Raw genomic sequence first — 23,050 nt, 5'->3', positions numbered from 1 at the left:
TGAAAGCAATCCAAAAAAAGAAACCTTTAAAATATTCTAAAATATCAAGAAAATATCAAGGTTTCAGGAAAATAATTTTAAAAATCATCAGTTCTGTGACTAACCTGAGACGTAATTTTGCCTAGGACGTTTCCTGGAGAAGTTTTCCCTTGTTAGCTTCCCATGCACCATCATTTTGTGTTGCCATGCTGTTACATAAACCATCTTTCTGAATAGTTAAGAAACTCATAAAATCTCTTTCTTTTAATACATATGCACGTGTTGCTGTGTTTTGTGTGAAAAGGCTGGTGTCCAGTGTGCTGGGTGTTGAAAGAAGGGACTCTGAGTGGTCCTTGCAGGGCGATGCTGAGTTCCCTGCTCTGCCCTTGCTGCCTCTTGTCCTGCCTCCTGCAGCAGTTTCAGAGAGGGAGGGAGAGGAGGCAGCACTTTTTCAGCAGGATAAACAAGTGTTCAGTGCATAAATAACTGTATTTAAGGCAGACCCTGAGCTTCCAGTTGATGGTGTCCATGTCTGTGAAAGCTCTTGCATGCAGTATGGATACTCACAAATGCTCTTCAGGATTTTGGACCCTTGGAGGGACAGATCTGCAGATACAAGGGTCTGGGTTTAAATTCAGTCTTACTGAACTCTGCAAGTTTAGGTTTGAACCTAAGATGGTGTATATAAACTGGTATATATAAGACAGAATTTCATTTAATTTTAGCTGCATGGTACACTGGAGGAATTGTTCTGAGGCAAAAGTGAGGTGGTCTGTGAAATTGTTACTGCATTTTTGTTTCTTCACAAGAGATGTATTTTCTTTAATTCCCTGGGGCTGTTTTTCCCCACATCAAGTCTGGCCCAAATGCAGATCACACTTGTACAGAGAGCTCCATGTTACTTTGCACCTCATCAGGTGATGGGTAAGCACAGATTCAAGAGCAGGGCTGTGCCAGAGAATGTGCCATGAAACACTCAGCTGCACACATCTGGCTTCGCCCGTCAGACTGCAGGAGGGTGAAAGGACCTTGGCTGACCTGCCCTGGTTGTGGCAGGGCCAGTGCAATGTTGCTGCAGGACATCCAGGAGCAGCAGCCCCTCAGGATATGGTGGCAGTCTGTAACCAAGCCATCAAGCAGTTACCTAGATCCAATTTTCTGGGATTAAAATGCCAGGGGGATCCTGTCTGACCTCTGACTTCTATTTCAGTAGTTCACAGGACTTCTGTAGGTTCTCTGTCATCCCCACACAGCTGTCTCACAAACAGGAGAACAGCTCAAGTGATTAGGCAGCAGCATGCTGGCAAAGTGAACCAAACCCTGGTTCTACTCTCAACTTGCCTGTTTAAATTTCACTTGGGTTTCACAGGGTAGAGCTGAATCCATCCCGCCCTCTGGTTATGCTTGCTTGTGTCTTGAATTTATGAAGCTGAGTTTAGGGAGGATTGTTTCTGATTAGCAGTGTTCTGTCAATCATAGTTCCTTCTTAATGTGCTTTTGTGTGGGATTAAAATAAAGCCACAGTGTCATGAATACAGGTATCAGAAAATGATAAAGGAATTTGAATTACCTGATGCTAAAGGAGATTAGTGGATGGTGCTTGAAGAGCTGCAAAATATGTATTGGCAATTGCTAAAGAAAGCTGTTGTTATTTATTGCTTCCATTTATCATTGTACTAAAAGTCAAGTTCTAATCATTTAGGTAAATACCTCAGTTCTGCTGAGCTTCAGTGATGCCTGGCAGAGAGGAACAAGTGAATGTGCACCTAACATCAATTTTTGAAAAATTTGAATGGTCTAAAATGAAATCACGTTGGTATTTTTTATGTCAGTTCTCCAGTGCCTTAGTTTTTGATGCTGTATCCTCAACAGGCATTGTGATCGGTCATTAATTTATATGTGGATTTATCCAATTGAAAATAGGGGCAAGGAAAGTCACTGTAAATGAATGCTCATTCTTTTGCTCTGTAAAATAATGTATTTAAATTGTGAATTCTCAAGTTCTCCTAGAGTACATTATGGTATTATTGTGCTGGTCTAGAGTCTGTTACTGTCAGTGTAAAGCTGGTTGTTTCAACAGAATACATCAGCTGAGCAAAGGATTTATAAGCACATGCTTTGATGGACTGGAAAGATGTTTTGAATGTTAGGCTTAATTGAAATCTGAAAAATATGCCCACCCCTCTGAGGTTATGGATGTCAATCAAATACTTCCTGTATGCTCTTTTACATTATTTATACAAATACATGCATTACAATAAATAATAGAGTAGCAGATCCCTACCAGAAAATTTAGGAGTTGACTTCCTAGGACCTTTCAGAAGTCCTGACTTGGTACTGAGCAATCTTGCTCTTGAAAATAATCCCATTGTGTCTATGTCATTCAGTGTTAGAAGAGATATTAATTATTATATTGGACTTAGTTAAGGCTTCCAAAGAGGAATGGCTGTATGGTCATTTGGAACATAACATTCTGCTAGCATGGAGCCACATTAGGATGCAGTGAGAGACAGTAAGGTGGGCATTAATATGTGTTTTACTACTGCAGAGCTTAGTAGCAGTCTTAACTTAGCATGAGTGAAATTAATTCATTATCTCGTGGCTAGTGTACCAAAGTATCATGTGCTGTAAAATGTATAGGCACATATGGTATAAAAAGGTCTACAGCAAGAATTGCCCTAACAGTTGATTGAAGAGTTGTAAAATTAAGTATAGTATCACTCCTTAAGAAGTAGAGTGTACTCTAATACTGGGTGAGCACAATGTGAGTCAGTGCCCTGAAGAGCAGGATCCAATTGCTGTCTCTCAATGTAATCAAAGACCACAGGAGTGAGAGTAAAGTATTTGTGCAATTAAGATGATGAAGATAAACTGCTACCTACGTAACTAGCCAGGCAACTGTCAATAATGCATTTATATTTCTTACTAACTTAAATAATTTAAGTAATAATAAGTTGCCAAACTTCACAGTTATCCAAAAAAATGAGACCTTACACTGAGGTTCCTGCCTTCTGTCTCTCCCTCTCTCCTTCCCTCCCTTCCCAGTGCCCCTTGTGTTCCCACAGAACTGTGTCCCTACTGAGATGGGAAGCCCCCCTGGAGCAGGGACTGCATTTGATTTGGTGCTTGAACAGAGCCCAGCACAAGCTGAATCCTGATTGTGGCCTCCAGCTTTGACTGCCGTGCAAATTGCAGTAGAAATAATAATTATTGTTTGAATTGTATCTGAGTGGTGTGAGTAGCATAAGCTTGATGAGCTCCCCAATTTGCAACAATAGTAACTATGTACTGAGCAGAGCCTGCTGTGCGACCTTGGGGAAGTCATTTCACCTCTCTGGGCTTTCCTGGCTATAAAAATGAGAGCAAGATAATTTCTTTAAAAATGCTCTACAGGCATGGACTGTTATTACTGCAAAGAACTGATTGCCTGCTGATCCTGGTCTGCTTTGTGCAATGTGACCCCTTGCCCTCGCAGAAACTCAGAGATCTCTCGGCCTTCTTAGAAGTAGTCAGTGTAAACAAGGAAAAATGGTAATTACCTAAAAAAGGAAAAGGCAAAATTAAACATATTTGTGGATGTACATCACTGTGAGCAACCATCTGCAGAATGATAAATAGTGGCATACATACATAAACACACTGTGTTGTCATTCCAAACAGCATATTCTGTGTGTTTATCTCTGCATTAATGAGGTACTCGGCTTGGCTTTGACATCTGTCACTTTGCAGTCATGGCACTGCAGATCTGAATTTGAGAACAAAATTCATGGGTGCTTATTTTAGCCTTTTATTCCACATACTGGAAGTACTTGGGTGCGACACATTCGGCCAAACCATGTTTTTCCCTTGGACAATAAGACCAAGGTGAGTGCATAACAAAACCAAACCAGATGACATAGCTTGAAATGCATCAGCCCAGGAGCCCAAACAGGTACTGAGGCTGTCATCATCATGGGCAGGCTTAAGAGACTGCTTCCATACAGGGGAATGACTGACAGACAAGCAAGGTTTAGCTAATCCCATTTATTTGGTCACTTCAGCATTCAGCCAAGTGTTACACTTCCTTTTTGACTTGCTTTTTCCTTCAGAGAACAACTGCAGCAAAGCCAGATATGTAGCTCATGGCTCATTTCCTCACAGTGCCAGCGAGTGTCTCTACAGTGATTCTCTTTTGAATGTACATGAGTGACAGATTGTTCAGACCACTGCTTCTCAGCATCCCCGGCACACTGGTGTTCTGCAGGGTGTTCTCTTGGCAAGAATTGCTGCAGGGAACAGATGTACACTTGATACACGAGGAGTTACCACAGTCGAGCCACATCCTGGGACCTTGCCGACGAGTGTACTAGCTTTAAATTCACACAAGATTTAGCATTCCACTTTTTTCTTCTTGCTATTCATGTTCTGGTTGTTCAGCTGTGGCTGTTTTGAGTGCATAGGTGATGGGATGCAGGAAAGATGGCATGCATAGGGAAAAGGATCTGATTAAGGAGTGACAGAGGAGCAACAGCCAACACTGATTTTCTGCAGCTGAGTGGAGAGAGGCAACCTCACCTTGATCAGAAGGACCAAATCTTGGAGACTTTCAGTGCACTGCACCATGAAGCAGGATTTAGTTTGTCTCAATAAGGAAGGAGGATTTTCTCCTTCTTCACCATTGGCTTCACTTAGGGAGGTATTTCCCTTACAAATATATTTACCCTTTTTTTGAAAACGGTCTAGGAAGCTGTGCTAATTGTCACACAAGGCATGCTGGTGACAAAACACAGGTAGCACAGAATCACAGGAATGGATAAGCAAGCACTTTTTGTGTGGTCATGCTTGATGGCTGCCCAAGTGAGTTCTACAGCAAAATTTTAAAAGATGGGTAGTCATTTTGTGGTACATTGCTGCATTCCTGGTGTCTGAAAAATGGAGAACCTGTGAATTGTCTCTGAGAAATTCCCATAGGCTGCTGGTGCTATGTATGCTCTGGTTGTCACTTGCAGCTCTGGCAAAAGAACTGATGTGAGCCTGGAAGTAAAGGGATAATAGTGAAACTCCAGGTAAATAATCCTTGTTATTGTACTACAAGTATATCTGTTTCTTCTCTAATGCAAATACCCGTCTGGGAAGAGTTTCCTTCCAAAAAGCATGAAAGCAATAAGGAGATAACAGTTTTCACCCAAGGCTAGTAACCTGGCAAAGATCTGGATACTGTTCCTGAGCTGTGTTACCTGCAGAGATGGTGGATGGATAATTTCAATCACAAACACTTTGAGAAATCTGACATGGGGCACTGTTCCAGGGAAGCAGTGCCAAGGATAATTTTATTCTTCAGTGAGTTTTTGGGTGGTACTTACCTTATGCACTGAGAAGCTTTTATGGGTTATTTCTTGAGCCACATTTTGCCAATGAAACTTCTGCTCTACAGCCAGAGAACACTTCTGTCTGGGGGAAAAATCCATAGTGTTGGCAGCAGACTTTATGACATATTGGGTGATGTCATTAAGGGAGCTGTTAGCAATCTGTCATTTACAGAGCAGCTTCAACTAGTCCAACGTAAGGGAAGTGATTTAATTCCATGTCTGCTTGGATTTCTCCTATATAATCAGTGGAGGCTCAGGAGAGTTAGGAGGCACAGCATGATCCTCTCCTGATTACTTTGCTGTCATTTCCAATTTATGGCCTAAAATACAAGAGAATAAAGTCTTCATGCCCAGAGGGGCTCCTGAGGGGCTGGTACAGGGGCTCCCCCAAATCTTTGAGCTGTGGTGGCTGCACAGGCAGAGCACCCTTGTGCAAGGACTGAGTAGGGTGACTGTAGCTTCTGACTCCGGTTATGCAGAAGTGGCTGCTGGCAAATGGCAGGGGAAGGGACATCTGCAGGAGTGTCCACAGAGGCACATGAGGCTCTTCCTGATGAAAGGCAGCACATTAACCCAGCTTGTGCCTGTCCCCTGGAGATTGTTGCGGCTGTTTCAGCCTTCATTTCACCTGCAGGAAATTTGATCCTGTCTTCCACGAGTTTTCCCTTGAAGGGGAAGTGGATGTCCCACAAGGCGGACAACTAACTAGAAAATGAAACAGGACATGTTCTTATGCTGCCTCTTTGAAAGCTCCTCAGGTCTTCAGTGTAATATTCTATTTATTTTGGATATTCGTGGTTTTGGTCAAAGAGGAGAACGGCAGAAAATTGTCCTAAATTGTGCTTTGGACAAGCTGCACAGCACATCTAGCATCCTCCTGCTTTTCTGGTAGGGAACCAGGCTGGTCCTCCTCCCTGTCACTGCAGGGTGCAGAGCATGGTGCTGTGATACACCACCACCTTTTTGTTGCCAGTTTGTTGCCAAGGGATGTGGAAAGCAGAAGCACAGGTTGCTTCAGAAAAGTATTAAACAATTGAGAGAGAAGAGATGCAGTCACTGGTCTGTGCATTTGTCACAGCTTCACCCTGTGGGGAGCAGACTGGTGGGAGTAAGGATGGTGTGACTGGGAAAACCAAATTAATCTTGCTTCTATATGTCTGATGTTGTCTGCTGTTGAAAACATCATTCCAGGCTAGATGAACCTTTGTTCCCACCAAGGATATCCACTGTTGTGTATTAGCTGCCACTCAGCAGGTAGGTTTAAGAGAGATTATTTATTCCTTCTGTGGGCAAGGACATATTCCAACACTAAGTGCCAGTCAGAGGATTGCCTGTTCATCAGTATCCTGTTTTGAATTTTGAAAATGCATGGGGAGACTTTTTCTCTTCATAAAATGAATTCATGTATCTATGGAGTTCAATGCCAGGCAGGTCCATAGTCAGCTTTACTGAGTAGCACAGACCATGGAGTTTTACCATGTACAGCTGTACAGAGCAGCAGTATGCTAACACTGCTTCCTTTCCTCTGCACAAAACTCTAACGAGGTGCAGGGACTGTTTGCTGCCAGAGCCAGGATCATTCTTTTCCCTTCCCAGGAGATGGCTACTGAGTTTATTTTCTCCAGGTATCCTATGACTTAAAAAATACTGTTGTGACTGACTAAATGCATAACATCTGTGAATGAGAAAGGGCCCCAAAGTAGGAGCAGTGTCTCATAACACACAGGCAGCATTTACATAGTGGCTTTCAGCCAACTGGTTCAAAATATTTTTTACTTAAGGATAGACATATCCACTCTCCCAGTCTGTAAGGACCCAAGGCAAAGTGCTCTGCTGCCTGCCAGTCGTTGTGTTACAGCAGGAGCAGAGCCCAGAATAGAATCCATCCTCTTCCTCTGCCCTGTCTGGGTCTGGTCAGGCTGGAACCATTCAGGCACAGCCTGTTGTAGGGCTGGTGGCTGTGCAGGTGGCTGTGCTGGGGAGGGACAAGGAGCACAGTGCTGTGGCAGATGGCACTTGTGATGTGCAGCTGATGTGCTCGCAGTCCTAGCAGGTGGTGGGAATGGGGTGGCGAGGAGGAGAGGCCAGAGGTGAGAGTCCTGAGGTCTGAAGAGACTTTGCACAGTGGGAATCAGAATTGGCAGCCATGTGGATTCAGATGCAGCTGTTGATGATACTTGAATTCTCAGATTTGATTGTAAACTAACCAGGAGTCAACTAACCTCAACTAGTCGTGAGCCAAGAGCCTCTGGAATCACAAGTCTTAATGAAAATACAGCATCACAAACCCCAAGTACATTTTGGAAGGAATTGCTATTTAGAGTCATATCAGATTCAGATTCTCATCTCAAGAACTTGGTCTAGAACTCTGAAGGTTAGTGCGGCATTTTTTGTGTTCACACAGATCTCCAAGAACCATCTCTCTAAAAAAAATCACAGAATTTCTGAGATACTTGTTGAAATTCTGAGGGTGAGAACAAATGGGGACAAAATAACAATTACCCCAGAAACTGCAGCCTGAGATTCAGTGGTAAAAAATTCCAAATATATGTTTTTTAAGATAGAAGAGTAGTCTTTAACCTAGTAGGAAAACCAGCTAGTGAGACAGAAATCTGGGTTAAAAAAATGACAGAGCTGAATGATGATCCTATTTTAAAAAAAGGTTTATGTAGAGAACAGAAAAACAGCAGAAATGGTAAATAAGTCTACAAGAAAATGTATGACAGTAAGTGCTAGCATGCAGAGAAGTGTTAGAAATTGGAAAAATACCTGAGAGAGATAAATTTGTCTGTGATGCAGTGATTGTCTATAAAAGCAAAGTTTAATACAAAAAATCAATAGTTGCAGGTTTTTTGAATGTTAATTGTATAATTTCTAATAAGCTACAAGGCTTACATCCTTACCACACAATTCCTCTAAGCAGGAATTAAGAAAAGCAGAATGAGATTTTCAGTTTCCAAAAATAGATTGCCAAGAGCAGAGGTTTCTTCTTCTGATTGCAAGAGAATCACTCTGCAGTGTTTTACCAAAGAACAAGTAGTACCGAGTAAAAGAATAATTGAAAAGTGATTTTTCACTGATTTTTCTACCTTTCTATTCTCTGTGCCGGATTTTGTTGTGCTGTCTAGATGAAATATTCACGATGGCACTGACCCCTTCCCTTGTGCAATTTGTCCAGTGTTTGCTTGGAGATGTTCAGAAGTAGTGGAGCAGAAAATCCCTTGCTACAGCCAGCATTTGCTGGGGATTACTCTTCACACTGGTATATGTTGGAGGAGATTCACTGGGTGAAGTGATGAAATGGCTTCAAGACTAGAAACCTTTTTTCTGTGATCCAACCTGGAAAGCTGTGTTCTTTTTTCCCCTTTTTGAAAGAGGTAAAAATACCGAAAGTGCTGAGCAGTTCTTTGAAATATGCATGTCTGAGCTTCAGGTTAATGTGAGAGGTGAAGACAGAGCTGCCTCTTCTGTTCAGTTCCTAGGGAGAGCACTCCTGGGGCTGAGTGGGGCTCCTCATTTCCAGAAATATGCTGAGTATTTGCTGTTGTGCTGTGCTTGTCCATCTGCATTGCACTGTGAAGGGCATTCTCAAGCATGGGGCTTAAATCTCAGATAATTGAACTATCAGGATAAGGGTATACAGAAATATACACGTGTCCTGCAGAGTGACCAAGGGATTTGTGTTCTCTCTTTGGATAATTGGTCAATTTTCTTAGAACTCAGACTGGGGAACTCATCAGGACTCAACTCAGAGTACTGACTCCTGGTTTCTGAGCAGGCTGTGCTTCTCTTTGGGTATTCAGAGTCACTCAGAACACTCAATAACTCACCAACTTCTGCCCCATAGCCTCTCTCCATTGTCAGCTGTGTTGTCACCTGCTCATTACAGACAGCTAAGGAGGGCTGGCAGCAGAGCAGGTGCAGCTTACAGCATGAATACACCTTTGGCTGCTCTGTTCTGTGTGTCAGATATGTTGCAGTGGCCACCTGGCTCCGGTGCTGGCATTTTGGGACCTGGAAACATCGGAGAGTTATCTCTTCCAGCCTAAGTAGGTGTGTCAGAGAAGCAGAGAGGACAGCATCTCATGTCCTGCTTCCTGCCTGAACTTCTCTTGTGTTTCCTGGGAGTCTCATGCCATTTTTATTTCTCTGTAAAATCCCTCCCAAAACGTCTCATCTCTTTTTGACTTTTTTTCTGGCGGCTGACGAAAATGGTTTGTGGCAGACACCCAAGAGGACAAGTCTCACTGAATTCAGCACCTGTGACAGGAGCTTACTGCCTGTCTGGATACAAAAGGAAAGGGCAGCTCGTTGGTGATGGGGGCAGCCAAGGAAGCTCTCAGTCACAGGCTTGTGTGTGCATCTCCTGGGACTGTAGGCAGGTAGCATCCCTGGTTTCATTTCTGTCAGTCAGCTGAGCAGAATGGGATGTTATTCTGGCAAACTCTCAGTTATTCCATGTGGTGGGGAGGTTGTTGAGATAACCAGGATGAAGGAGAAATACAGATGGTGTCAAACATGGAGATAAGGCAGCAGGAGGTAGTGCATGGAGAAAATCAGGCCTGCGATGTTGCTGATTTCATGAAGAGCAATCTGCAAATCCATCTAGGGCAGGTACAGGGTGGTTCTGTGTGAGGGCAGCTGGCCTGGTCCCTGTGTGGGGCTCCCATGGATGCAGCATGGATGGTGTCCAGCTGGGATGTGAGCCCTGCTGTGCTGAGCCCTGTCCAAGAGGAACAGAGGGCAGTGTCCCCCAAAATGCTCTGTGCTCGGAACAGGCAAGGCAGGAAGGAAGCAGTGGCAGAGGGAACAGAAATGGTTCCAGCGTGGTGCCTGGAGAGCTGGGGACCCAGCCTGCATCTCCTGACTTGTGATCCAGTCCCCACTATTAAAATCAACAGCCCAAAATTGGTCATGGGAGGGCTCCTTGGGCTCATGTCCATGGATTGAGCTGTGATTTTAAAGAATGCTCTGCCAAACTTCACTGAGAGATATTAGTGGTAATGGCATGTCATTTGCTTCACAGTGCTCATTTTGAATTTCTTGGTCTCTTTCTCTAAATCACTATAGCACAGCTTGGCTCTGCCTCCAGTCCAGCTCTGTACCTGTGCTTGCTAAAAGTTTTTATTCTGAATAGCTGCCATAAATATACAGTATGAGCTTTTCTAATGTGGTTAACTCAGTATTTTTTTCATTATTTGGTTTTTACAATATCAAAAGGTCTGAGTGCTTTTATGGATGGATGACTAGAGAATTTATTTTTTGTGAAAAGGATCTCTTTTTTAGTTAGGAAGCGATTCTAAAAATGCCTGAAAAATCCTTAATGATATTTATTCTACTCATATGACCTAAAAATAGCTTAAGCAATTTGAGTAGGAATGAAAAATCGCTTGCATATGGAGTTTCAGCTCTAAGTGGAAGGCAACCTATTCTCAGATCAAACAGTGAGGTAAAAGTCAGGATTTTCTAGTTTCAAATTGCAATTTTGATACTTTGCAGTAGTGTAGAAGTGCTCTTAGTGGCTTTGAGCACATCACAGACTTTCTTCGTTGAGTCAGCTCTGTGAATTCCTTGCTACTGATGTCTGCTGTAGAAATGTGTTAACACTTCTAAAAGTGCTCAATAAATCACATCATGCTACTCTGTAGTTGGGATGCGTTTGGATATAACCTGTAGCTTCATTTCATGTAGACCGTGTTGGCTGGGTTCCTTTGGGAATTATTGCTGGAGTGCAAGAGGTTAATATAGAACCTGATATAAAACCTGTTAAAGGCCTGTTTGGGCATCAGGAAGAAAAGGTTCCTCTTTCCTGCTTTGCACTCTCTAATCACTCTCTGATCTGAGTGCTGGAGCACTTTGCAAACTCCCCTGAGCTGAGCCTCTCAAGCCCAGCAGCAGCAGGGCAGCTCTGCTGATGGCTGATGAGGAGAGAATTGAGGCTGAGAGGAAATTACAGCAGCAGTCTAGACTCAGGTCTAAGTGTGAAGATGCTGGTTTTATGAGACTGGCTCAAGGCTGCTTGGGAAGGATAGATCATGTCATATCCAGGTCCATAACTTATAGCTCCAGTCTCTTTGTAGCCAGATTACTGCCAAGCATCCCTCTAAATGGAGCTCCATACAGAGCTGCAACTGCTTGAACCTGGGGGGATTGTCACTGTACTAGAGCCCAGCCAGTGACCCTGACATGAAAATACATCCTAGATCAAAAAAAAAACTTGGTGCTGTGCTTTCAAGGAGGTATTATTTAGTATTGAATGGCCTTTTCTGTCTTTTCCATTCTTTATAAATGGAGGTGAATCCAGGTTTGTTCTAAGGCCATAGTGCTGGGTGCCGCTGATGAGAATGTTGCAGTGAAACTGTGCAATGAAAAGCCTGTTCCTGTAAAATCTCTCAAATGACAGTGCTCTTCTGTGCATGCAGGGATTCAGGGAGCCCCGAAGTGTGGTCCCCAGGACTCTGATGCACAGGGGCTAAAAAGCTGCACACACACACTGTCTATCTGCAGTGCCAGGAGGATCCTGCCTTAGCTCAGTGCAAGAGCCTGGAGAGCAGCATGAGATTGCAGTGCGAAGGGAGAAATGCCTTTTTGGTGGCTGAGACACTGTGCACTGGTGTTCAGGCTGTGCTGGAATCTGGTGCAGAGAATGAGGTGCCTTTTCTTTCATCTGGAAATTCCATCTTCATTGATTTTCATACATCAAAAAGACAAAGAAGATTGCCTTGAACACTTAGTCTGACCTTCTGGCTAATGCGCTCCACGGGGCTTCCCTGAATTAATTCCAGTTTAAATTAAAGAAAGAAAAAAAGAAACAGAAACTGGATTCTCCTGCCAGTTCACCAAGTTCCTAATAAACTCATATTTCAAAATTTCTAATATTACTATGTCACCATCATATTTTCTGAAAAATCTCTTTGCCCAGGATTGTCTCCTTGGAAGCTGAGAAGCCTCAGAGAAAAATGAGAACAATATCTCATTTGCTTCTCCTGTGTTTTGCTGCTTTGGAATGTAGTTTGGAGATTGTTTACCGAGAGGTGGTTGTTTCATTGTCTTCATGTAAATTGTTTTTAGTTATTGGCCAATTACAGGGCAGCTGTGTCAAGGCTCTGGCGAGAGTCACAAGTTTTTCATTAGTATCTTTTAGCCTTCTGTCTGTATCCATTCTCTATTCTTTAGTATAGTTCAGTTTAGCATTCTTTAATTTAATATAGATCATAAAATAATAAATTATCCTTCTGATATCAATGCAGTCAGATGCATCATTCCTCCCTTCCACGCGGGTCTCAGAAAACACCACATTACTACTTCTCCTGCAGTTACTATTTCTTTACCAGTTTCTCTTCTTCAGATCTGGATTAGAGAACACCATTTTGTGTGTGGCTTTTCCATTCCTACCAAGGGCTTTGCAAAGGCATCAGGCTGTAAGGAAGGACTTGTTGCAGAAACACTGGAGGGTTGGGTAGGGGCAGGATGGATCCAGTTTATTTCACTGAGGTGTTCCTGAGAGAGCTTAAGGGAGCCTGCACAACAGCCTGGCAGCAAAGGGCTGTGAGGAGGCTGGGTGTGCTTACAGGGAGCTGGAATTCCTGTCCCTAAGACCTGGAGGTGTGGAAGGAAGCTATCTAAGCAGCTTGTCAGCTTAAGATTATTTTGATAAGCTTTGAAGCTAGTCAGCAGATGAGATGGCTTAGGAAAAAGATACTCCACAGTGCAGGGCCTGCTGGGACTCTGACCACTAAACCCAAAACTTGTGGGCCTCAGAACCATGAAGCCAGAACCTGTGGCTCCTGCACTGGAGGAGGAAAGACAGCAGCCTCTGGGCTGCTTGCAGTCAGGTGTCTATTTCCCATTTTTGCTCTTCTCCATCCCTTCTTCTCATGCAACATGACTCAGCAGCCCTTTGGGGCAGGGCTGCACTCGAGCCTGAAGCACGAGGTCAAGGTGCCTGCTCTGCTTGGCTGCTGAAAACCTCTTGGTGTGAAGCAGCAATGGTCAGACTGCAGTCTGGTAACTTTGAGAGATAACTGTAAGGGTTAGGGTAAGTATCTTAACATCTGATTGTTTGTACTATGAATGTACTTCAGTTGCCATGTGGGGAATAGTTTTTTCCACTGATGCTTGCTTTCCAGCAGGGAAGGGCAGTGCATGCCACAGCTCTCATAGATGGAAGGGTGATGGGAGCTCCTATCCTGACATATCAATCATAACTAACTTTTCTCCTCCCATGGTTCAACATATTCTGAGAACACAGCCATTTTCTGCACCCCGTTGGGCTGCCAAAATTCTCCAGTCAACACCCTGGTGCCAAGCCACTCACTCAACCAGCCCACGTATCTGATTCACCCTGTTTCCACCACAGTGATCTGTGTCCTCATTCTTCTAATCTGCCATGGTCACTGAGCCGCCTGCCCGTCAGCTCTGTCCAGCTGAGATGCCAAACAAAAGTCCAACATTTACTGTTGGTATTATATAAAAATATTTTACCTGTGAAAGTGTTGCATCAAATGCTGGCTTCCAAGTAAAACGTGATTTCCTGTACAAAATTTGACTGCTTTTCCTGACTCCATTTCCAAGATAATAATTTCTTGCAAATCCCTAAAGCAAAGAAAGGTCATTCAAAAAGGCCACAGAATATTTATGTCAGAACATGTGTATTATTTTCTTTCTGTCAAAGTCTGTATAAAGAAAAAGAGGACTTCATTTGAGAAGCCCAAGGAGACTCGTGGCTACCCAGCCTCAGTGCAGCAGATAAGAGAGCACTTGCAAATGGTGCTGAGAGAGAGGCAGATTGCTGGGGATTAGCAGAGCTGTGACAGGGGCACGTCTGACCTCTTCACTGGCTCTGCTCTCCAGTCTCCAGCCCTGCTAATTACCACGGAGCACAACTAAATAAATAATGCATGCTGCATCCCTCTGAACTTATAAATAGGCAAATGTTACACAATCATGTGGACCTTCCCATTAATGGTGCTCTGTGGTGCCCTCTCTGCTTGAGTAGACAATTTGAGAGGGCATCTGTCCTGCTGCTTAGTGCCAGGCTCAGGGAGAGGTGAGGCTTTTCATTCCTGCATTTCCAAGATGCTTGCTACTAATGCTGTGTCTCACATCCCTAATCCATAATGATATGGCTGGGAGCTGCTGATTTGCATGAATCACTCACATCCTGGCTTTGGCCACTAGCAGTTCACATTGTAAAAGCTTTTCAATTGCTTTATTCAATGATAAACAGCAATAAGGAGACATTTCCACTGCCTGTTTATAGGATTTAGTGACAAGATTGGTTCAGAAGTAATGTATGCAAAGGCATTTTCAAATCTGTCCGTGGAAGTATTTGGGAAAAAATTGGTTGTTTTCAGAGCTAACCTCATGGTGTAATTCCAAGATGAGCCATATAGCTGATTGGAAATTTTAATAAAAAGGTTTTTCATTAGGAGATGCTGACTTGAAATGATCAAAACCACATGCAGCACTCTGCCAGTTCCAGCAAAACTGAAGGCAATAGGAAAGGCATCTCCTGTCTCAGGCAGGAATTACCCAAGAGAATACTCCAGAGTGAGAATTGTGTGAGATGCTGAATACCCACTATCAAACATTTCCTTTGAATCAGAAAGCCTAGATACCTAAATCTTAGAAACTGTCCCCTGCCAGGAGGATGTCCTGGTGGTCACCCTGATGGCTGTCCCAGGATGTCTCTCCCATTTATGGAAACTCCTGAAAGGTTTTGGGTGCAATGTGGGGAGGAGTGGGCATCTCTCAGGTTTAGTAGAACAGCCATTGCCCCTCCAGGGTCGCAGCACACACATGGCCATCCTGCAGTACTGGACTCCAGCATAAACCAGTCTCTTTCCTGTTTTTCCTGCGAAACCCTTGCTCATGGCAGTGCGCAGCAGCCTCTGAGGAGTCATTTGCTGAGCCATGGGTGTGCTGAGCCTGATGTGGTGTCCCAGGCTCCCCCCGACCCTGCCCGAGCCACCTCCAGCTGGGCTGGCTCCCCTCCTCTGCAGGCAGGAGCAATCCTGCCTGTCACCCGGGGGGAGCTCGGAAAGGAGGAGTTTTCTTGCATGACTTGCCTGCTGTGCAGCTCCGCAGAACCAGTTCTTAAAGCTATTGTTGTGTTTGCCCCTTATGGAGAAAATAAATAGGCCAAATGAATAAATGAAAAAGGCCAAAGGCTTTTTGTCAATGGCCGTTCTTTAATTTTGTACGGTTCTTTTCCCCTTGTAACTTACAGGAAGGCCTTTATTATCAGTTGTCATAAATAAATTAATGAGGCCTTATTAAAGACCATGCATTCCTTTAAACTTTCCCAAAATTTAACATCTGTCCTTTCAGGCCTTTCTGAGAATTCAGAGTATTTCTTGGGGTGCTATTACGGTGTGTTACACTGCCTTCTTCCTGTATGAGGTTAATAAGGAGAGCTTGCCATAACCAATATTTCATCTGTCCAACAACTCATTACTGTTGCTCCTCAAGAAAAACAAATTGTAAAGATTTTCTTCCCTAATGAAAATAATTTCCTTGATCACAGAGAGAATAATGTTACCTGTAAATATATAATTAAGAGCTACAACCTTTAGCCATTTCTGGAAGCTTTTCCTTATCATAACATTGATAGCTTTGTAGTCAGATTAACTTTGAAGAGTAATGTTTTATGCTTTATCCTTTTTGTGGCTGTGGATGTGTCATGAGGCCACATCTATATTAGTATGTTTGGCCTGTGCTGTTCAGTAATTAATTCACTCATTATTAAAATAACTTGTTTAGATATTATTTTTGGTTTCAGTCAGTGCTTTCCCATTTGCATTAATATCTGCAAAATTTCAGATAAAAATACTGTAATGAATTTCCTGACATAATAGATGCACTAGGGGTGGTTCTAAGGAGCTCCAAAGTGAGAGTTACCTATTGGTGCATGAGTGACCATGTTTGGTTTTAAGAGTTTTTCTGTTTTGTTATTACTCCATATTCTTGATAAATAGACCAGATGGAAGGTTTGAAAAAAACCTACATGAGCCTAACAGTCCTTAGCAGTTCAGATAATTTTATTTGGCTGAGTACTGATGTGGGAAATTTAACTGGAATACTCTCCCATTTACCAGGCCACTTGAAAACGTGATGGATTTGGAGTTCCTGTGAATGCTAGCACGATTATGTGGCCCACACACATTAGGCAGACTTTGTTGCCACCGAACTGTCAGCTATAGCACATTACCTCCTGTCCTGTGAAGGCAAGTTCCTCGTGGAGTTCATAAATTCAGGTGACCAGTGGCCAACCTCTTGGGGTGCACCCTGCAGACCTGTTGAGGTTGGGCATGAGGCAGTGTCATAAAATACAACCTGCATGATTAATTTCTTCTGATTCAGTAATGCCAGCAGTGTGCTGCGTACTGTAGGAACAGTAACTACACCAAATAGCTTATTTTTAAGTCAGCAGAGGGATGGAATGCATTTCCAAGGATGTTTTTTTAAAAAAAATATTTCAGTGGTTTCATTATTTCACATCATTGCTTGACTGTGTTTCTTGTGTGTGTCAGTGGAGAAATGAGTCTCAGCTGGGGCTCAGAGATGAGTCTGTACCCTTACAGAGCACACTCAGTCTGCTAAACAGCCAAAGGATAGTGCCTTAATCACAAACATTATGTGTAGGATTATTTTTAACTTTCTGTAAAAACTTAGAACACCAGACCTTAAGACATTTGCATTGACTTAACAAGGGCTAGGCATAATTTTGTTACAGAAACAAATCACAAAAGTTTGCTTTTTCAAGTTTCTTTGCTGTGGTGGATCCAGACCCAAAGAATCAGTTATGGGCCTCCACATGTAGGGTGGATTCACTTTGCAAGTTTATGAAGTCTTTCCTTGGGGATGCCTGGGCAAACCAGAGATTTACTCTTTGTCTCTCTCTTATTCGACATTTATCTTGGGAAAAATAGTGGCAGCACTGAAAAGTGATGGAAATTAACCTCATTATTGAGTAGAAAACAAGAAATCCAGCTCTTCTGGTGAACACAACTGTGGTGAATCATCACCTTGTGAGGAAAGTGGCACATTGACTTTCCAGTGTCCTGCATTCACTCTTGGCCACAGCCTATTGTAAAACTTTTACTGTTGGGTTGGAATCTTTTGCCTGTTTTGGATCTGGCTGTTTATCATTAGCCTGTTCTGCACCTGCTGCAGTGGCTTGTTGAGCACAGAGGGGATGGATGCTTGTCACATCTCTCCCTAGGAGCTGCTGCTGCCTCTTGATAAGGAGGGTTCCCTCCTTCTCTCCTGCTCTTTCCTGCCTTCTGCCGACTTTGGGTTAATTTGCTCTTTGTCTAAGCAAAACCTAAATCTATGGGACACAAGTCTCAGCAGGGACTTTGAAAGTCACATATGTGACCACAGAGAGCCCAAATGTGCCTATTTATTAGTGTGTACTTTTCTGTAGTAAATGTTGCAACTTTGTGCTATCCTGCCTATAACAGTTCTTTTCTCCTTTCAATTATTTGTGTCTTTTTAATACAAAACAATTTGAATCTATTTCTGTTGCAAGATGGTGTAGGGTAATGATAGGCATTTATGGTATTCTTTGCTGAGCTGCAGAAAGTGTTTTAGAAGCATTAAAGCTTTCTTTTTCTCTTGGAATGTCATGCCACTTGGAAACTAACATCTTCATCAAGGCTCACTTATGAAAGGACACTGCAACTTCCTGTGCTCATTGACAGTCCTTGAAGCTTATTTCCCTCCTTGCTTTTTTCTGGAGACTCTATTTGAAGTAGGTAAGGTCACTGAAACTATGGAGAGATGTGAGAAGATCCAGAAAAATTAGATGGCTGAAATACAATTCTCAATGGTTGCTTTTAACACAATTTCTATTTTTCTCTGTTAGCAGGCAGATGGGAGAAAAAGGTCTGTACTGCAGTCATTTACATGATTGCCTACTTTATCCCTTGACCTGAGAACCTGGGTAGGGGTAGGTAGCATAAGTGGTAGGCAATGAGAGGCCAAATGAACAAGAGTTTTCTCTGTTTAATGCGTCACTACTGCTTTTACTGAATACAGCTAATTTCTGTCACTTCCATACAGAGGCATTTTAAAGTTGAATAGTGATTAAAGGGGAAAACCCAAGCTATCTGGCTTTCTTTATGTGAAAGGTCTGCATTAACAGTTGTTATTGTTAACAGTTCAAAGGCAATGGATGAGTTTTCTCTGTATCGTGTCAGTCTTTGTGGCAAATAAACATTTCTGCAAACACTAAAGAGCTCAAAAGATTTATTACTCATCTGAATTCATCTTTTTACCGATAAATGGTGGTGGGTGGGAGTCTTAGAATTGAAAGCAGAAGTATTTAGCAAGACAAATTTGGGATGACAGCAACCTTTTGAATTAAAAAAAAAAAAAAAGATACTGCAACAGAAAAAGTCAGTGAGGATAACTTGGACAAACTTCTTGGGAATAAAGGAGCTGGAAGACAATTGGACAGGAAGATCTCTATTTCCCAGAAATCTGGGACAGGTTATGAGGCTGCTTGTGCCAACAAGTGTGCTGGATTTCGTGCCTGATGCACGCCCAGAGGAGGGATGATGGAAGCAGCCCCAGCACGGCCCAGCTGCTGCTGGCTGCAGGGATGGAGCCCCTGGAACAGGGAGCCTGCTGCTCTGCAGGAACCCCTGAGAGCACCCACGGCACCCTGGGGACCACGGAGGGAGGAGTGCACTGATAAACTTGCTGTGGGTGCGCCCCAGATTAATTCCAGTGCGCGCCAGATCAGTGTGCAGCAGTACAGGAGATAAGCTTATCAGCTACAAACCAGGAATTCACTGGTAGTTATCTTTCCCAGGAAGGTTTATGAAAAGGATTTGTTTCTCTAGCCAAGCCCACAGCTAAGAATCTAAGAGGCAGGTTGTGGGGTTTTTAACCACAGAGCTAGTGATTTGTTGACCGCTTTAAAATAAGTTATCTAATAAACAAAGCCACAGTTTAATTACTTGCTGCTTTTGAGGTAAATGATGTGATCTAATATTAGAAAGCAAAAGACCATTCTAATATTTCATTACAACCCTTAAAATTGCCACCATAATTTCTTCTGCTAGGGCCAAATAACTTTATGCTGCTGCAGTGTGATAATTTAATTACATACAATTTGTGACTTAGGTAATTTTATATAAAAGCTACACACACAGACATGCTTGAATTTTTAAAAATAATTAGAATAATCTGGAAGCCAACAAGAAGAATTGATAAGTCTTTTAGATAATGGGCTCCTGTTATTTTAAATCTGAACACAATTCTAAGTGTGTTCTGAAAATGTGGACCAAATAAGTAGGAGACCTTTTTGGAGTTCAGGTAAAGGTAAATGTCTTCAGTGTCATATCTGGGTCCTGTGTAACAATTTTGGGCTAATTTGTAGGAATCTTGAGGATTTTTTTTTTTAGGTACAGTTTTCTGAAAAACACATAAGAGTTATTCAGAATTTACCATCTCTGGGTGCAAAAGCACTCTGATGTTTGAATAAAATGATTGAAAGCAAAAATTACACCTATCCCTCTTAAAGGCCAGGTTGTTTTGCTCATCAGACTCATTCATGAAGACATTGTGCAGTTTGCCACATTGCTAATTCCATTTATACAGTTGTCAAACACAATCTATTTCTAAAGATTTTGAATTACCTTGGAAACAGAATATTCTTTTGCTGACACAGCAGATCGGAAGCCTGGAGCAGTGGAATCCATATCCAGTGAGGGAAGGGAGGATAGAGAGCCACCAAACACACCCATGGTCAAGAGGCAGCTCCAAGGCTGGGCAGGGAAGCCCATCCATGAGGGTCAGCATGGCACAAGGCCAGGTGCTCCCATCCTTAGAGCACATCCCAGTGAAAACCAGGAGAAGAGATCCAAGCCCTGGGTCAAGCCTTTTCCACAGATCCTTTCCCCACAGCTGAGCTGCTCTCACAGCACTCACACCCAGGATCACTTCACTGCCAAAACAGAGCTCAAAGGGAGCAGCTGGAGCCCAGGGAGGAGGACAGGGCATGCAGAGCCTGCTGTGCAGTCTGCACATCCCCGTTCCTAAATCACTCAAACACGGCTGCAGCTCCCAAGCCAGGCTTCTCACTGCTCTCCTGCCAGGAGACACAAGTCCTGGGTGCCTCCAGGGCTGCACTGGGGCTCTGGGGTTGGGTTACTCTGCTTTCCTGTCCCCACACCTGCACCAGTGCCTGCCCTTCACCCCATCACAGCAGAACATCTCTCCGCTGTTACTGTCATGTTTTCTGAAAAATCCCTTTGCCAGGATTTCTTCTCCTGGGAAGCTAAGAAGCCTCAGAGAAAAAAAGAAAACAATGTTATCTCAATTGCTTCTCCTGTGTTTTGCTGCTTTGGATTGTGGTTTGGAGATTGTTTATCCGACTGGTCATTGTTTGATTGGTTTCGTGTGAATTGTTTTAACTTAATGACCAATCACAGTCAAGCTGTGTCAAACTCTGAAGAGAGAGTCACGAGTTTTCATTATCATTCTTTGTAACCTTTGTATCCTTTCTCTATTCTTTAGTATAGTTTTAGTATAACATTATATCATATCATATCTTAACCTTCTAGAAACATGAAGTCAAATTCATCTTTCCTCCCCATGAAGAGGGACCCCAAAAATACCACATTCCACCGTCATCTCTCCTGCTCCACCTGGCCCTTGGAGGTGCCTGTCCCCATTGGAGGTCCCAGCCAGCAGCATCACCTGGATTGATAGTTAAAATAAGTGGCAATTAATAGTTGTGACTGCTGCTGCTTTCCATTGAGCAGACTTGTGTAATTCTCCAACTCTTCATGGTGCTTTTTGGTTGTTCCTCACAAAACCACCGATCAGGGAGATTTTATTTGCCATCCTCTCTGGAGCACATTTTCAGAAATTCATCTGAGCTGATGCCTGTCTGCCTGTCTCAGGGCACACACTGGTAAGGAAGATAAAGCTGCTCAGTTTGTGGATACATATTTCACAATGGATTTGATCATGATTGTGAATATGGTTTCCATCCCTTTAGTGAAAGGCTCTAGCTGTCTGAGTAGGCAGAAACTAGAAATGCTAACCCAGAAATAGTATCTTTGGAAAATAACTTTGACTGTCTTGGCTGAAAATGTACCTTCAGGGAGCTGATGAATTCGGTTGATGAGGACTTCTTTAAAGAGCAGATATGCAGAACAGGGAGTTTGTTCACTTTGTTCACAAGCATTATGGTGGTAAAACATGAGGTTTCCTAAAAAATGAACAGACCTACTCAGGATTCAGTAAAGAGCCAAGTGAATAACCATATGTAATTCCTTCCCACTGCTTTTCTAAGATGCTTTTCTTTATTAATGTGAAGGCAATCCAGGAACAAGGCTTGCTGATTAGCACTGAACACAGCTATACTAGGGAAGGACTGAATCCTGGCTTTTTTGGGAACTTAAAACTTATTGATTTTTTTCCCCAAACAGGTTAACATATTTTAGTTAAGAATTCAAATTTTAAATATAAGAAAAACTAAATTTCTTAGACTTCTACGAAATCTTGGGTTAACAAGGACAAGATGTGGTCAGATTTGGACATTGTAAAGATAAGAAAATTCCATGTACTGAGGCACTTCTTCTGAATGAAGACAGAAGGGATGCAGAGGAAATTACTTATAAAAATGTGCTAGCCCTGCAGGCCTGAGTACACAGGCAAAATCAGTATGGAGTACGTAGTTTTGTTCCATCAGTTTTGGGATGTCTCACTGCTTCTCCATCTGAGTTTTCCCTTTCTTCTTCCATTATCACACACATCCCAGTCCAGAGCAGAGCTGAGCAAAGCTGCTCTGCCCAGGCTGGCCAAGTGCCCAGGTGCACCCTTGCAGATAAACTCATCTGGGGTAGGGCTAGCCAACCTCTTCCCTCTGTCTCAAAGCCAAAGCAGTGGCTAATTTTGCCACTTTCTGCAAAGTTTAATCCAGCTATCACAATTAGGGCTGGTTTTGGTTGTGGTTTTTTGGTTGTTTTTTTGTTTTGTTTTGTGTGGGGTTTTTTTTGTCTGTTTGTTTTTGGGGGTTTTTTTGTTTGGTTGGTTTGGTTTTGGGGTTTTTTTTGTTTGTTTGGTTTGGGTTTTTTTTGTGGTTTTTTTTTTGTTTGTTTTTTTTGGTTTTTTGCTAAACAGAAAGAAGATAATTGTTCAAAACTTGAGAGGTGGAATTGACATGTCTGCATGTCTGTCAAATGATTTCTTGTAGTGAACCCAAGCAGCCCCAATCACTGAGACCTCTGCAGGTACTTTCACTCCCTGCTTACTACTCTTTTAGCCCCCAGAGAACAGCAAGATTTCTTTTCTGGGTCTGCCAGCAGGTGCAGGAATTGTCATGGTTGTAACACAGAGCATGGTACTTCACCATGAAAATGGAACCTAGCTAAAACAGCTGACAGTGGTCATGGAAAAAAAGTGTTGGTTTCAGTTTGGGATCTTTATCCTTTGCAAAACCCTCTTGAACTCACCATCTTCATGTCAATTGTTTATTTAGCAGAGGCCCTCCTATCATAGAAATCCCAACATTTTCAGTGATTTTTAAATTTTGAAATTCATTCATAGTATTGGTGTTGCACCAGATTTTGTGTGGCTTTTATGCAGCCCTGAAGTGGAAGCTCCAATACACCAGAATAATCTATCTGCTTTGGCATCTTGTCTTCAGTCCCACTTTATCACCTGTGGATAAATCAGCAACATTTCCCTTTCTGCAGAGT

General features: G+C 42.8%; 1 protein-coding gene across 3 annotated transcripts in view; it reads left to right on the top strand.

The window, feature by feature from the left end:
- LHFPL3 (LHFPL tetraspan subfamily member 3) overlaps positions 1-23,050 on the top strand; it is a 232,125-nt gene that overhangs the window by 12,712 nt on the left and 196,363 nt on the right. The window lies entirely within an intron of this gene.

The sequence above is a fragment of the Melospiza georgiana genome, chromosome 4 (assembly GCF_028018845.1).
Source record: "Melospiza georgiana isolate bMelGeo1 chromosome 4, bMelGeo1.pri, whole genome shotgun sequence".
NCBI lineage: Eukaryota > Metazoa > Chordata > Aves > Passeriformes > Passerellidae > Melospiza > Melospiza georgiana.
The sequence above is the reverse complement of the archived record's forward strand: the minus strand, read 5'-3'. Positions and strand labels throughout refer to the sequence as shown.